At 39.3% G+C, this 18,061-nt stretch overlaps 1 protein-coding gene across 1 annotated transcript in view; it reads right to left on the bottom strand.

Moving 5' to 3' along the window:
- Positions 1–18,061, bottom strand: part of dock4 (dedicator of cytokinesis 4) — a 458,861-nt gene that overhangs the window by 296,288 nt on the left and 144,512 nt on the right. The gene's annotated exons all lie outside the window — the stretch shown is intronic.

The following is an 18,061-nucleotide window of genomic DNA, read 5'->3' as shown; positions in this document are numbered from 1 at the left end:
GCATCCGAGCAGCAAGAAAAATCTACGTTTCAGGCAAAAGCCCTTCATCATTTCTGACATAACTTAGTTTCTTTCTGAGCCTTATTTTTAAGCTCCTGGTTTTCTTTTAAAGTCCAAATTCATATGCTCCCAGAAACTTATCAGAAGCAACTTAAGCAGCAAGATTGGAAAGTGCCTCCAAAATGACTATCAATTTCAAAAATAGTCATTATTACATTAAAAGTACAATGTGGCAGAGATTGATAAGAAATTAAAAACACATTCAAAATAAACAAGCTTCCTTTGGACTAAATTCTTCCAAAGAAAATTCTCAAAAATCTAAGGTACAATTGCAATTTGTACATCTTACTGCTGTTATGAAGTTGAAGGTGTGTATTGTACCATTAAGAGAGGGTGAAAGTTGTTCTGCACTGAGCGCTTAGAAGCATCTGTGATATGACTAGAAAGCATTCTCAGAGTGCACTGGAAAATTGAAATCATTACATTTGGACGCGAAAATAAATACCCGAGTTGGTTATTGTTTTGACAACAATTTTAGTTTAACCAGTTTAAATTATGCCCCAGGATACTAAAACCCAATCGTGTTTGACTTTACTGTTTTGCCAACATCAAACCAATGTGATGATCCGATGTTGGGGGCATAAAAAAGGCAGACATTTTGAAAATTGGACAGTGCAACAGCCATCAACAAAGTTCCAATAAATTAGGAAACACTCTCTATCAAAGGTACATTTTCATATGAAATATATTTGTAATAAAAAGACAGATGATCCAGGGAGATCTTCAGCTGAAAGAAGACAGACACCGAAGATGACAGCTGCTGTGTGGTTTTCAAATTAAGTTGATGTAATTTTAATAAATGTCCTATTAGAGCAGCATATTGTTATAGAGTTGGAGGCAGGCAATTAGCAGTTAAAAGAAAAGTTGTGAATCATTGTTGTTTAATGTCCATTTTAGGAGTTAAAGAATAAATTGATATTATTTTCTTTAAATAATGGAATTTGGGGGTTCTCCGTCACTCATATTTTAACAGATTATGAGGCGAGGTGAGTTTTTCTGGGTGTTTGGATTAATTAATAGAAGGTTTATTGCCATGTTGTAACACTGCAAAGTAACAAAGTAAAATTTTGACTATCCAGAATGTAATGGAAAGAAAAACAATACTTACAGAAAGACAGAAGGCATCTATGCCCTATTTCAAACAATTTGTTACATGAAAACTAAGGTCACAACATTCTCATCACTTTATATTAATTTCCTGTGTCAATGAGTGTGACAGCTGAACAATTTAAAAAAGAATAGGTTGTGACATCAATGTATTGTCATTTATGAATCTTTATCAGTTTGGTGACAGACTTCATTACAGATTGTTGCAGCTTCATATTCCGTGCATACATCATGGGTGACAATTTGTATTAACTTAACTTGACAAATATACCAACTGCCAGTACTTACAGTTCAGTGCTGAGAATTAGCCTCTATGAAGTAGAATTCCACTTATTGATTTTATAAAATTGCAACCAAGCCCGACACAGCATTTTACCTTTGCATCTCTCAGCAAAACTACTTGGTTTTTCTTCACTTTTAAACACTATCTTACAGGTTAAGAAAGGTAAATGAGAAGTAAACTGTGGATCAACAAGATTGTTCAGGCAACAGCCAGGCCAACTGGGACACAGTGGGAACTGTAGACACTGGAGATCAGAGTGGATAAAGAATGGAGCTGGAAAAAGCACAGCAGGTGAAGCAGCAGAGGAGGAGGGGAGTCAACATTTCAGGTCAGAACCATTCATCAGGGAGGGGGAAGGGGGCTGCAAAATAATTGGAAGGAGAGGGAAAGGTAGGAGGTGGCTGTGCTTGGTCAGTGGGAAGGGTGGAATGGGTAGCTGGGAAAGAAGATGGACAGGTACAGTCAGGCCAAAGTGGGTGGGGTGAATGAGAGGGGTGGGCCGTGGAGATTCTGAAGCTAGTACATTCAATGTTAAGGCCGCATAGTTGTAAGATCCTGATGTAGTTCTGTTCGCCGAGCTGGGAGTTTTTCTTGCAAACGTTTCGTCCCCTTTCTAGGTGACATCTTCAGTGCTTGGGAGCCTCCTGTGAAGCGTTTCTGTGCTGATTCCTCCGGCATTTATACTGGTTTGAATCTGCCGCTTCCGGTTGTCAGTAGCTGTCCACTGCAGTGGCCGGCATATAGGGTCTAGGTCGATGTGTCTGTCGATCGAATTCGTGGATGAGTGCCATGCTTCTAGGAATTCCCTGGCTGTTCTCTGTTTGGCTTGTCCTGTAATGGTGGTGTTGTCCCAATCGAATTCATGTTGTTTGTCATCTGAGTGTACGGCTACTAGGGATAGCTGGTCGTGTCGTTTTGTGGCCAGTTGGTGTTCATGGATGCGGGTTGTTAGTTGTCTTCCTGTTTGTCCTATGTAGTGTTTTGTGCCGTCCTTGCATCCTTGCAACCCGCATCCATGAACACCAACTGGCCACAAAACGACACGACCAGCTATCCCTAGTAGCCATACACTCAGATGACAAACAACATGAATTCGATTGGGACAACACCACCATTACAGGACAGGCCAAACAGAGAACAGCCAGGGAATTCCTAGAAGCATGGCACTCATCCACGAATTCGATCGACAGACACATCGACCTAGACCCTATATACCGGCCACTGCAGCGGACAGCTACTGACAACCGGAAGCGGCAGATTCAAACCAGTTTACATGCCGGAGGAATCAGCACAGAAGCGCTTCACAGGAGGCTCCCAAGCACTGAAGATGTCACCAAGACAGGGGACGAAACGTTTGCAAGAAAAACTCCCAGCTCGGCGAACAGAACTACAACAACGAGCACCCGAGCTACAAATCTTCTCACAAACTTTCTAAGATCCTGAGGCGGACAATGAGGCATTTTTCCTCAAGTTTGCATATGGCCTTGTATTGACGGTGGAGGTGGCCCAGGATGGATGTATCACTAGAAGGAGTGGGAGGGAAGTTGAAATAGATGGCCACAGGAAGGTGGGATTGATTGGAGTGTACAGACCATACATTTTTCCCAAACCACTCAGCAAGTTCACGTTCAATCTCACCGACGTAGAGGAGACCACATTGGGAACAACAGATGCAATCAATCAGGTTGCTTTGTTGTTCTTGATATGGCCTCCTCTACATCGGAGAGACTGATTGCAAACTTGCTGAGTGGTTCAGGAAATATTTATGGTCCATATGCTCCAATCAACCCTACCTTCCTGTGGCCATCCATTTCAACTCCTCCTCCCATTCCCCTGAAGATACACCCTGAAGAAGGACTACAACAAAAACGTTGACTTCGCCATCTCCTGATGCTGCCTGGCTAGCTGTATTCTTCCAGCCTATTGCCAGTCTGTTTTTGGATTTCAGCATCTGCAGTTTTTGTGGTGTCTAACCAGCTATGTCCATCCTGGGCCTCGTCTACCATTAACACAAGCACACACGCAAACTAGAGGAAAAACTCATCTTCCGCCTCAGGTTCTTACAACCATTCAGCCTTAAGATAGAATTCTCCAGCTTCCAAATCTCCCCATTTCCCAACCCCACCTCATCCCCAGCCCTGCCCTCCCTCTTCACTCCAGCACCTTTACCTGACCCTAAACTGTCCATCTTCTTTCCCACCTATTAGCTCCACCCCTCCCACTATCCAATCTCAGCCACCTCCTACCTATATTTATTATCACTATACCACCCACCTTTCCTGCAGCCCCAACCCTTCTCCCTCTAATTCGCAGCCCCCTTCCCCTCCCCAGTCCTGATGAAATGTTCCGAGTGAAATATGGTCTCCCTTCCTCCTCTGAGGATTTGTGAGCTGCCGTGCTTTTTCCAGCTCCACTCTTTATCCAATATGTGGGCGAAAAAGAACAGGAAACTCTCAGATGTTAATTATTAGGAATACAACTAGCCTCCACACCACTAATTGGATTAAAAAACAGAAGATCAAGTTCCCATTTCAGGAAGTATCTGATGGCTCTGATTGAACATGTGCACGTGTTGGTGTAGATCTTGGATGAAGTCAGAATCAGGTTGTTGTGGTAGGTCTGGCATCTCAATCAAGGCTGTTTTAATTAATAACCATTCTGGAAAAGTATAATTACAATCTAATACTGAGACTTCAATAAATTGGCAGATCCCAGAAATGCCAGCTATCCATTTGGTTTAACTTATACTCAAAATTCTGGTTTAGGGAAGGTGCAGGTAAGCCTTCCATTCTCTCCACTGTATACTGGGGTGTGCACGTGGAAGATTAGGTGTACTTGACCACTTCCTTTAGATTCTCGTAAATGACGTACCTTCTAAGAACCATTTGAAGTGCAGTGAAAGGACCAAAGGAACAGCAAGTTAAAAGTTTTACTTCCCAGAGAGGATTGTTTATCTTTAACAATACCGACTTTGAAAAATTTGACACAATAAACTTTAATTCTTTGGCTATTCCCAGATTTTCAGGTTCTTTATCAGAACTCCACGCCACTCATATCCATGAATGGAGCTAAGCACTGACTCTGAAGCACATTACTGATATTAGCAGCCATACAAACTACCTTCCTGATCCTACATTCCAATTATTTGTGACTTTTAACTTAAAAAAACAATTGGCATATAGTTCCAATGCCCTTCCAGTAGGGGTCTTGAGAACTCTGGGGTCTTTCTCTTCTTTGGATATAATTGACATGTTAATCATTAAACAGAAATTGTTTACTTCTCAGATAGTCCACAATAATATTGAAGTGAAGATAACAAACAGTCATGGAACAACTTAATGCCCTGGCTACTTGCCTTGTGTTGCTTTAACCTCAACAATTTTAGTGCTTGCAAAGTTACTGACAAAGTCTGTTTTGGAAAATGTTGTCTCTCATATAGAAATAGTCAATTATGACACTAATCCTAATTGTATTATTTCCAAGTGGAATTTTTGCGAGCAACAATTAAACTCAACAACATCTCCAAGTGTGATCCTGAATTTAAATAATCTAAACTATATCAGTTTTAATTGATGCTTAATAAGCTGATAGTGTGGTGTTATGAAGGCATAAGGAGTACTGTACTTTTAAGAGTGTTGGAAGCTAGCAAGGACTTAGAGTCAGGAACAAGGTAACAATGTAATGCTTGGTCAGAACAGCTAGCACTGGCTGGGTGCTGAGAGACAAAATCAAACTCAAATTCTGCCAATCAGTTTAAATTATGCCCCAAGACACCAAACTCCAATCAAGGTTGAATTTAATATTTTGAAAATAGTAAAACCACAGAAACATTCCAATGTTTTGGGGTAAAAAACAGGGGAAAAAAATGAATAGCTGAGGGAGAATTGCCAAAAGACCAACAGATGTTGGCTGCTGGTAAGAACTCTGAGAGGTACCTGTCTGGAGAAGAAGCTTGCACAGACAAAAACAATAACATTGACCCGGACAGCAAATCTACAGAGGAAGATACAAAGAGAAGATTCAACAGCTGGCTGGTTTTGAAATTTGAATTTTTCTGTAAATCTTAATCATAGGTTTTCTTGGACGAGTTTTGTAGAGAGGAAAGTAAAAGATAGGTTTAAATAAATGAGTTATAAATAAGTGTTAGTTAATTCATCTCTGTTAGACTTTAAAAATAAAGTTGTCCATTTGAACTTACATAGTGACTTTTGGGATAGTTCTTTGCCTCTCAAATTTTCATTGATTACAGCATGGAGTGAATCTTTTCTGTGTTGCTGGTTTAAATTGGGGGGTGGGGTACCCCGTGTTGAAACAGCTTGGGAGCTCTTCTGGGATTGGAACATTTTTAGTCAGATTTGAATAGATTTTGAGTACGATAAAGTCCAATAGATTTAAACACTTGCAGGTCAGTGTCCTAAATAAAATGTAGATGAGGCAATTTCTTTAATTTCGATGATTTGTGGTTGATTAAATTAGAAGTGAAAGAAATGGCTTTTAACATTGCTAAAGAGGTTGTGGCATTTGAAGATGATTCTCAAATTTGCTAATTTACTGATAAGGAAAGTAGAAGGCCTACATTTAGAATAAGCAAAAGTTAGATTTGGGTTTAAATAAGGACAAAAGTAAAGCTAAAATTGTAAGGGAGTTACTCACACATTTAAACAAACAAGTGCAGTAGAGGTAGAAAAACTTAAATTACGACTGAGGAAAATGGAGTTAGGAGAGAGAGAGAGAGACAGACAGAGAGACAGAGAGAGGCAGAGAGAGCGAAGGAAGGTTCTTAGTTGAGCAAAGACAGAAGAAAGGGAGAGAGAATTTGAATTTGAGAAGTTGCAACTTAGCAAGATCAGGTTAACAGGACGGAGATGTCAAAACTCTGCCACATTTTGAAGAGAAAGCTTTTGAAGCTTTCTTAATTTCATTTGAAAAATGGACGAGACAGATGGAGTGGTCTGAGGATTTATGGGTAATGCTACTTTCGACTAAACAAGTAGGCGGAGCTAGTGAGGTATTTGCAGCACTGTCAGATGAGGGGTCAAGAGAATATGAAGAGGTCAAACTGTTTTTAACTGCTCGTGAATTGGTGCCAGAAGCATACAGACAACGGTTCAGAAATAAAGGAGGAACTAGGTCAGATTTATGTTGTGTTTGAAGGAATTAAATAGTCATTTTGATAGATGAGTGTATGCTTTAAAAATAGTTGGGATCTTTTGGGGCTGTTAGAGAAATTATTCTGCTGGAGGAGTTTAAAACCTCACTTCCAGAGATAAGAATTCACATGGAGGAACAGAAGATTCAGCAAGTGAGAAGAGCAGCACAATTAACAGATGAATACATGTAGGTGTATAAGACAAGCTTCCGGCCAGAGTTTCACCCTGTGAAGAATAGAAATCGGCAGAAGGGGTGATCCTACACTACCAAACCAAGAGTAGAGAACACTCATAAGAATTTACCACAGGTTAAGAAATAAGCCCAAGATGGTGGAAAAGAAGTGAAAGGCCTTAGGTGTTTTCACTGTAATGGAGTGGGACACAGAAAATTACATGCCAGTGGTTTCCGTAGGACATTGGGAAAAGAAAGTGCCAGAAAGTGGAACACAAAGTCACAGTGCTGGTCATTAAAGATAGGCGCTGTGGAAAAAGATGTAGTAAAAGAAGCTACGCCAGCGACATCAATGAAGTAGTAAAAGGAGACCCCAAGAGGAGCTGCAGGAGTGCACAGCCAAGACAGGGGCTGGGTATGGAGTTAGTACCTGATCTCTACGAAGAATTCACCTCTGTGGGTAAAGTTTACTCAGAAAGAACAGGGGAAGGGGGACAAGAAGTCTTAATTTTGAGAGACACAAGATCTAGCCAGTCTCGGATAGTAAGAGATGAGAAAATTTGCACTCTTTCTGATCTGTTACATGAGAGTGTGGTAATTTGTGGGATAGATGGACAGAAATTCAACATTCCCCTATGTAAGATCAAGTTGGAATGCCAACTCGAGATTGGGGAATTTACAGTGGGAGTGACTTACACAGTGTCACTTCCAGGAATTCAGTTTGTTCTCGGGAATATTTGGCGGGGTCCAAGGTTTAAGTAACACCCCTTATTGTGGAAAAGCCCAAGGAAGAAAGAAACTGAAGAGTTAAAACAAAAATACCCTGGTATTTTTCCAGACTGTGTAGTGACCAGATCCTACTATCACAAGTCATACACAAAGCAAAAAACTAAAGAGAGAAATGAAGGAGTTGAGGTTCAGTTAGCATACACCTTGTTTGGCATAATGGTGCAGGAAAAACCTGAATTGGCAGAGTCAGACAGAAGTGCTTTGTCCTGAAAGGACCTGCCACAGCAAGACAAGACAATATGCATCCTCCAAAACAGAGGCAGTGAATATTCCTGAAGGTTATTATCTGAAAGATAGAATCCTAAGATGGAAATGGAGATCATGCCAGGTCAGTGCAGAGGAGAAATGGGCTGAAGTGCTCCAGATTGTGTTGTCGGTATCATACAGACAGGTGGTGTTATGGGTTGCATATGAACTACCTGTAGGTGGTCACCTGTGGGTATGAATGACTCAGGCTAAGGTACAAAAACATTTTTATTGGCCTAGAATGCACAAGGATGTGGTTAACTTTTGCCATGCATGCCAAATGGTAGGTAACCCACAGGCAGTAATAAAACCAGCACCTTCGTTGCCAATGCCCACATTTGTATCGTAACAGTGGTCTTAATTTCCTTACAGAGCTGATGCAACAAAATCAACATTCACATAGTATAACCTAGATATTCAACATTATAATTTCATATAGTAGTGTGCCATCATTGTTACTCCCACGACACTATCCTATTCATTGTATGAACAGGACTTTGAGTTGAAGTACTTCAGACAGAAATGATCTTCATCCAAAGGTACAAGTTAACAATGACATGAGAAAACCAAATCTGTAGTACAATGGCAGTTTTATTTCACGTGAATTATACTTTTTTTGTTCTCATCAGATTTTATCCAATTAATTGGTGAAGTTTCTGGAGAACTCAATACAATTCAAGAATCAGTATTTGCCCAGTCAGGAATAGGTTGAGAAACAGAATCTGTTAATCAGTCTTGGAGAATGAGAAGATAAATAAACAGTTTCAGATCCTTGCATATTTGTGCAAGCAGAATTTTACCAAATGATCCAAATGGTGTTAATATGCCCCGTGCTACTCTACTACAACTACCTCCAGATTTCTAGCTATCTTTTTGACTTTTATTCCAGATATCAACTGATGTTGACCTAAATGTTTAAAATCTTGGCTGCAACTTGAATTTTTCTAAAGAAAACATTTTTTTCCTGTGCATCTATACACACACACATGCTAAGTTATTAAGCATTTTAAAAACCATATCCAACTTTCATTACTATTTAATAGTAAAAATAATAATTTACTATTACTCTAAAGCAAAATAAATTTTCTTTTGCTTATATGATATCAAGCAGGACAATCAATTTTATTTGGAGAAATTGAGCATGAAAGTGGGAAAAAGCCACCTTAAAAACTGCTCCAGAATAATCCCATTGGTGGCTGCTACCTTTGGTGCGTGTATTAAATTCTGTCCACTACTAGTTTCAGTAACCTTTCAACAACTCACCCAAAGCCATCTCAAGAGTTTGGTTCAAACAGTTTTAAAAAGTCTAATTAATTTTCCTCTCAAAACAAAAAGGAAGCACATGCAGAAACACATTACGGTCAAACACAATGATTTTGGTTTTCAAACTTTATATTTTGAAAATCTGATTTGTTCGAAGGGCAACTTTGGAATGCTAAAAGCAAGAGAAATAAAATAAATTAAAAATTATTCCATAAAAGTATGATAATAATAATCTTGGCAGTTTATGCACAAAGTGAAGTCTGTAGGGAAACATTGGCACCATCTGCTTTGTAAGAGGCAAGCAAGCAAGACAAAAGGAGCTGACTTGCCAAAGAATAATAAATCACTGAAATTATAATTTAAAAATTAAACTAGCAAATATTTTGAACCATATTTATTCCAGCAGTTATGCACATTAATTGTGCACTTCAAAATTAAAAATAAGCCTGTTCAATTGTGAAGAATAATCCAAACGAAATTTCTTCACGTATTAGTTGATGGTTTATTATAAATTATGCATATCATTTATCCCTTTGCAACACCTTTGATTAAAAAGGAACAAAATAAATGTTTCATTTCATTATTAATTTAATATTAACTCTTACATATTTTTGAAAAACCTAAGTTGGTTTACCAATAACCCAGTATCTATGCTCAGTAATAATGTCTGAAACAAAATAATGAGGCATGAACAATTGCATGGTGTGGCATCACAGAGCAGAGACAATTTTTCTTCCCTATTCAAGAATCAGCTACATTGCTCCATCAACAACAAAGACTGGCTGCAATAATGACAGCAGTGAGATATCTATTTACATGTGACGGTGACCCAAAGATCACAGTTATTTAATAAACTCCAATGATTGGCGAGACACTTCTCTTCCTTTTTGGTGTAGCCTGAAGCCCAAGGTAAAAGACAGCACAAAACAACAGAGCAAATTTCCCACTAGTGCCTAGTGTCAGGTTCAAATACTGTAGGAAACAGCACAGAGATTTTGCTAACCTAGGTGACAAAAACAACAACTTCCAAACTACCAAAGGAGACCAAGGAACAGGCCTTTTTGATGAGAGGCTGAATTCTGAAGAATATTATTGCTGGAAGACAACCAAAACTATGCTGTTCTTAAAAGAAGTACAGGGGTCTTGGTGAAAGGAGGTGGTGCACAGGAAGTTGTTATTTTGGAGGCTCAAGGAAAATATCCCAACGAAACCAATATGCAGCTGTCCCAGCAGAGAAGCTGGCAAGGTATATCATTACACCTGTCATGCTTTCTGGGCTGAGAAAGAGAGCCAAATTAGTTATGTCTAAAGCTTGGTCATTAGTAAAAGGAATCACTTGTTCAACATATGCATCAAACATGATCAGAACATGTGTGTCAGAGCAGCAACATAACACCGCTTATGTTTGTCCATCTTATTAAAAAAACATGTGCGTACAATCTAGATCATAGTGACAAATTATTCATTTTGCAAACTAAGAACTGAGATATCTTGGAAGGTTGTGGGGCTAGAGAAGATTACAGATAATGAGGGATAAGGCTCTGGAGGGAGTTGAAAACAGGATATGAATTTCAAAATCGAGGTGCTGCTTAACTGGGAGCCGAAGTAGTTGAGGGAGTAAAGAGTGATGGATAAATGGAGCTTGATGAGAGTGAGCAAAGCCTTGACTGAGGCTGGAGAAGAGCACTGTCACTCGCGCTCCACAACTCCATAAGTCAGAACATAAAAATAAATATTTCCCAGATACCAACATGGCTAAGGAAATAACTTACCTAGATCAGATTTTTAAAATAGATCATCTAGGTTTCTTTAATAAAGAAATCATTGGGTTATTATCACAGCTCAACTTATTTGACAAAAATGTACTAACTGATTCATACACAGGAATATACAATTCCTCTAAATAATCACAAAACACAGTCACAAACACACTTCAGGAAGGAGAGGAAAAAAAATTCTCTGCAGATCTTCATTTAAAAAAAACTCATTTTCTGGCCAATAGGATAATCCTTGACAGCAGCAGGATATTGCGTACAATGTTCCTACATCTATCACTCTGATGTTCTGTCACATGTGGTCAGTCAAGAATTGTGCACAGTTGTCTGACACTTGAAGGACACAGTGTGCTCAGGAAATACTACATGGAGAGAATCTTTCAATTATTTTCCCATGAGAATGAATAAGTTTCCCCTTGAATTTTAAAAAAAGTTTTTTTTCAAGAATTGGAGAAATCAGTTGGCCTGATCCTGACTGGCTTCTTGTTCCCCAACTAAAGCTAGACACAAAAACATGTTCCATTCAAACCCACCCCAGCAGGGGCCTACATCACAACAAGAAGTTGTCACCAGCCATTGGATTTCTAGGAATTCTGGTTAAAAAAATTCAATAATGACTTTTTAAATCACTTCTTTTAAAGCCACTCTCGTTATTTCCACAAAACCTGAAATAGATCTTCCATTCAAATGCAAATCCTGCAAGCAATATTGAACATGAAGCACCTTTGTCATACCTCTGGCCTTGGAAGTAGCAAAACACTTTCAAATGATTCAGTGTCACATGTGGAATAAAACAAAACTAAAAACACATTCACACGCTCATTCACTCTTTTCCTATAGTCTAATCAGCAATCTGACACCTTAATATTTAGATAAATCAAACAATGTTACATTCTTGATGAAGCATGAGCAATGCTAACAATCTTTAAGAAATAAATCTGTAAAAAACGCCATCAAAACAGTTTGGCAATTTTTCTAAAAGGCCAAGGTCTCATGACCAGTTTCTATCGATGTGTCCCAGTAGCAATAATGCACTTCAAAATGTTCAAGAGTCAGTAGCAATCCCAGAGTATTTAGTTTTTACTCTCATTTATTGTCACTCCAGCTTTTTAGAAAAATAACCTACTGGCATCCCTAAGCTAGATTCATCATCTTGTCACAGAACTGTACCTACCCTAAAGTCACTTGCATAAATTGACAATCTAAAAAGGTTTGGTGAAATTTGGCGCAGCCAGCACTGGATCATTGATGAACATAGCTTTCAACTTCTCAATAAGATGCCTGGCACTCCACTCACCACACTATCTTGGCCTTCAATTGGATCAAATCAGTCAGTGGAATAGCTGTTGTGCTGAAATTTGACACAAGTTGATGGCACACATCCTTAGAAATCTCCATTTAACTTTAGGGAAAAAGAACTCCACTGATCAATGTACTTTTATTGATCTTAGCAACACACATCCCTGCCTTATGAATATACCTTCAGTCGGTTATTTTGTGAATTGGCAAAGTTTCATCACAGTTTGTAATTTCCTAAAAATTCTAATTAGTCCAAGTGGCACTCCCAAGTGTCGCTGTATACCAGTACATGAACTACACAATTCAAATACTACCACTTGGTTCAGTCTCTAGAAAGTTGCTGGGGCATTGCCTTAGTTACTGTATTCACTTCTCTGCAGTTATGCAACGTCTGGTTGAACCATCAATGTTAGGCAGCAACATGACTGTGTCTGTGTGTCTGTGTCTGTGCGTGTGTGGGGGGGGGGGGGGGGGGGGCGGTGCAGTGGAGGCTCTCCTGCTGCTTTCAATTGGTTCGATCAAGTGGTTTTCTAATTTGGTTTCACGTGAGTTTATTATTGTCACATGTATTAAGATGCAGTGAAAAGTCTGGCTTTGCATGCTATCCAGGCAAATAATGCCAAATACAAGTACATGATGATAACAGAACAGAATGCAGAATCAAAGCTACAGGGAAGGCACAGGGAAACATCAACTCTAATTTATCAGAGCTCTGTTCAAACATCACCAACAGCAGGGATGTGTAATGTGTACTGAAGTTCTGTTTTCACCTGGGTCTGTTTCTTGAAAAAAATGCTGCTACTTTCTCAGAGGGGATTCTTTTAAATCCACAACAATCTATGGCTAAGGTTGTGCATCATGGTTTGTCCCTCCAGACTCCTTTAAATTTAGTGAGTAAACTTGTCAAGTCTTTTCATTGTTCTGTCCCGTAAAGCTGCAACTAACTGGCATCTGCCCAACAATGTAGAAAATTGTCTAGTTATGTTCTCTGCACAAAAAGCAGGACAAAACCAACCCAACCAGTTACTGCACTTTGCTAATTACAGCAAGTAAACCAATGTGATGGAAGTTGTCAACAGAGCTATCAAGCAACATTTGCTTAGCAATAACAGAGTTTGGGTTTTACTCAGACCACGAAACACCTGACCTCCGTTTAGGCTTGGTTTGCAAATGGACAGAAGACTGGAATTCTGTCGGAGACTAAGTGACTGCCCTTGACTTTGAAGCAAATGTGACAGAATGGGACATTCGGGACCGCCAGCAAAACTGCAGTCAATGACAATCAGGGGAAAACCTTTCCACCGATTACAGTCATACCAAACAAAAAGTTGTGGCTCTTTGAGCACAATCACCTCAAGTCCAGGCCATTATTGCAGGAGTTCCTCAAGGAGGTTTCCTAGGCCAACCATCTTCAGCTGCTTCATTAATGACCATACTGCCAGGGTAGGGTCAAACATTGATATGTTTCTTGACACTTGCATAAGGTTCTGTTTTGTTTGTGATTGCTCAGGCCCTGTGGTAGTCCACATCCAAATATAAGAAAATCTGGACAATATCCAGGTTTCAGCTGACAAGTGGCAAGTGACAAATGTGCCACCCACAAGTACTAGGCAAAATCCATCACCAACAAGATGAAATTAACATCCTGGGGTAACCATTTAACATGCCAAATACAGAGTGTGGCTACCAGAGAACGTCTAAGGCTTGGAATTGTGCAGCATGTAATTCATCTCCTGATTCCCAAGCACTATCTACCAATAACGTACAAGTCTGGAGTATGATGGAATTCTTGCCCGGATGGATACAACTCTAAACAAACTTAAGTGTGACATCATCCAGGACAAAGCAGCATGCTTAGTTGGTACCACATCCAAAAACATTCATTTCCTCCTCCAATGATGCTCAGTAGCTGCACCGCTCCAAGATGCACTGTTGAAATTCCCACAGATCTTTGGCAACACCTTGTAAACCCACACCTACAACCATCTGAAAGGAAGAGGGTGGCAGACACATGGGAACATCACCATCTGCAAGTTCCCATCCAAGACATTAATCATCCAGACCTAGCAATATATTTCCATTGCTTCAGAGTCACTGGGTCAAAATCCTAGAACTCCTTCCTGATACCAGATCTGCTAAATTTCCCCAGTACTTCTAGTTTGATTTTACATGTAAGTTAGTTCCCTTTCTAAAGGACGTGAGCAAATCATCGCATTTTCATGACAAGAAATGATGGTTTCTTGGTGACTATTACTCAGATCAACTTTGAATTCAAGATTTTTTAAAATTAATTGAACTTTATAAATTCTACCAGTTGACTTGACAGGATCTTTGCAGTCCCATATTCTTGCAGCCTGGGACTGCAATTAATTATTGATGCTGAACGATTGAACAACACTGTACTGTCAAAACACACAACTGTGACACAAAGATATTGTACAATCTTATCTATACCTTCAATTCCAAATGAAAAGTGATGCTCATTCTACCTATTTGTGAATCATCAACTACTGATCAAACTGTGGAAAACCACAATACAGCTGCTGTCATAATGTCAACATAGAGTTCACTGATAGGTATTCAACTTGCCAAGTATACTTTTTTTCAAATATAAACTTTACTCTCAATAAATCTTGAGCCTAATTTGCTGTTAACAACCAAGCCAGTTAGTTAGCATTCAACACACCTCTTTAAAATCTTGTCAAAAACCCCAAACAAACTGTTTAATGAAAATCAAAATTGCCATTATAGGTTAAACAAATCTATTGACAATATAAAATCATATAGCACAGAAACACAACTTTCGATCCATGCCAACCATAATCCCAAACTCTATTAGTCCCATCTGCCCATGTTTGGCTCCTATCCCTCCAAATATTTCTTAACCATGTACTTATCCAAATGTCTTTTAAACATTTAATAGTACCTGCACCAACACTTCCTATCCAAGTTCATTCCACACATGAACCAATCTCTCTGTAAAAGAAATTGCCCTCATGTTCTTTTTAAAATCTTTTTCCTCTCACCTAAAAAATATACCCCCAATCTTAAAATCCCCCACCCTTGGGAAAAGACATCGGCCATTGTCTATACCCCTCATGATTTTATAACTGTGAATAAGGTCATCCCTCAAATTCCTCTGCTCTGGTGAAAAAAAGTCAGTGTATCCAGCCTCTCCTGAGAACTCAAACCCTCCATTCCTCACAACATCCTGGTAAATCTTTGAGCCCTCTCCAGTTTAAGATCATGCTTCCGACATCAGGGCGACCAGAAGTGGACATAGTCCTCTCACCAATGTTCTGTACAACCTCAATATGACATCCCATATCTATACTCAAAGGACACAGCAATGAAACACGCTAAAGGCTTTCTCAATCACCCTTTCTACATGTGACGCAAACTTCAAAGAAATATGTATCTGAAGCCCTCGGTCTCATTGTTCTACAACTCTACCCAACCCCTACTTTTAATTGTTTATTGCTCTTGCTTGTTTTACCAAAATGTAATATCTCACATGTAGCCAAATTAAACTCCATCTGCCACTCTTCAGCCCATTGATCCAATTGATCGAGATCTCTTTGTAATCGGAGATAACTTTTTCCACGGTCCATAGATCACCAGTTTTTGTGTTATCTACAAACTTACTAACCATGCTTTCTGTATTTTCACATAGATCATTTATATCAACGACAAAAGTGGACCCAGCACTGATTTCTGTGGAACATCAAAAGTGACAGTCCTCCAGTCAAAAACAAAAACCGTTCTCCACCCCTCTATCTCCAGCCATTAGGCCAATATTGTATCCATTGGCAAGGTCACCTTGAATCCCATTTGTTCTCACTTTACCAATTAGTCGACTATGCAGAATCTTGTCAAAGGCTTTATTAAAGTCTAAGTAAACAACGTCTACTTCAATCTTCTTGGTTACTTGCTCAAAAAAGCTCAATATATAGTTTGTTAGATATTATTTTCCTCACACAAAACCATGCTGACTATCCATAATCCTTCCTTACCTCTCCAAATGTGTATAAATCCTATCTTTCAGAAACACCTCCAACAAATTATCCACCAAAGTCAGACTCTCAGGTCTATCATTCCCAGGCTTTTGCTTACATTACTTCTTCAACAAAGACACAACATTAACCACTCTTCAGTCATCTGGCACCTCATCCATAGTTCTAGATGCTACAAATATTTCTGTGAGGGGCCCTGCAATTTCCTCCTTAATTTTCTCAGACACACTGGATCAGGTCCCAGAGATTCATCCACCTTTATATTTTCTAAGACCTCCAGCATTTTCTGTGAACTGTTTTCAAAACATCAATACTCATTTACCTGACTTCCCTAGCCTCCAATACAAGAAAAAAAACAAAATAAACACTACTAGCTAAATACTTAGGATATTAGTAATTAGATTAGATTAGACTTACAGTGTGGAAACAGGCCCTTCGGCCCAACAAGTCCACACCGACCCGCCGAAGCGAAACCCACCCATACCCCTATTTTAGAATAAAATAAATTACATATTTCAAAACAGAAATCTTCAACTCAATCATCTCCTTTCTACAGTTACTTAACCCCTAAAGTCTTAAGCTCTTTTCTTTTTCCTTCAAGTTTCATTCCTTCCTGGGACCAAAGCCAAGTGCCACAGCTCTCAGGAATTCACTTGGAGTTTCTTCAATATGCCAGCTTTCTTTTTGGGAGTCCTTTCAGTCATTTCTAGCTCAGTACACCTTGACTGTGCATTATGCACCTCACGATTGTCAACATTCTAACTCAATAATAGCCTCACTAGTTCTTGTTGAGTGACTCTAGCTTGGACATACCCCTAATTTCTAAGAGCCATTTTGCTTCAAATATGCTTCACCTCACATAACAAATTAATTCTCTGCACTATATGCATGGTAATGGAGCAAAGTGTGATGCAGCAAAGAGAGAAATCTTAGTTGTCATTGATCTTCAAACTGCCCCCAATGATCTGTGGCCCACCCGACTAATGTATTTCTCTAATAGAGTTAATGGACACCTTCCCTAGAATTACTTGTTCCACTAAGAAATCTGTTGCCTTATAAAAGGAGCCTCAACCTTCAAACCTCAACCATCTGCCTGTGAGGTCTGCCAGAATTATTTGCCTGTTGAACAAAAGGTACCAAAAAGTAACTCTAGTACAATGCCTCCATTGTTCCTGCTACCCTAAAACTAGTTCTTTTTATGGCTTTTGCCCCTCTAACTCTGACCTTGAAATATACATGAAAACCATTCTCTAGAAAATATTCAAACAAACCAATAAACTACATGATTGAGACAATGGTGGCAAGTTTTGAAGTTCATATAGCTAGGTTTCAATGTTAAATGTATTTGCAATAAATGTCCAATCTTTATCCACCTAGTTAATCAGTTCCAGCCAGAGGGGCAATTGAATTATGTGAAAGGCTACAGCATAGAAAGATGTAATTCAATGAGGAGTTTGACAGAGCCATGAACTACTAGCAACACATTGTTTCCTCATGACGCATTCAGCTCTGCCACGAAAATTCAGCTGGAAGCCCAGATGGTCCATTTGGGTGATAAAAGAGGTTTCCATTCAAATTACAGGGAAATTGCAGAGGAAACTTCCCCACTCAAAGTCATCCTGTTCATCTAATTTCTAAACATATATTTATCTTCACGTTCCCTGTGACTTAAATGGTTGCAACGTTACCCAAGTCCAGAGTTATGGGTTCAAGTTTCTTTCCAGAAGTACAGCACCACAATATGGCTGCCACTTTTGTGTAGCACTGTGGTCAAAGAGGCTATCTTTTGAAAGAAACACTGAACCAAAGCCCCTCTGTCTTCTCCCATGCATGTAAAGGATCCCATCACACTACTTCTAGGGGCAGTGGTGGTGGTGGAATACTCAGAAAGAGCTAACTGTGTC

The sequence above is a fragment of the Hemiscyllium ocellatum genome, chromosome 19 (assembly GCF_020745735.1).
Source record: "Hemiscyllium ocellatum isolate sHemOce1 chromosome 19, sHemOce1.pat.X.cur, whole genome shotgun sequence".
Taxonomy (NCBI): Eukaryota; Metazoa; Chordata; class Chondrichthyes; order Orectolobiformes; family Hemiscylliidae; genus Hemiscyllium; species Hemiscyllium ocellatum.
The sequence above is the reverse complement of the archived record's forward strand: the minus strand, read 5'-3'. Positions and strand labels throughout refer to the sequence as shown.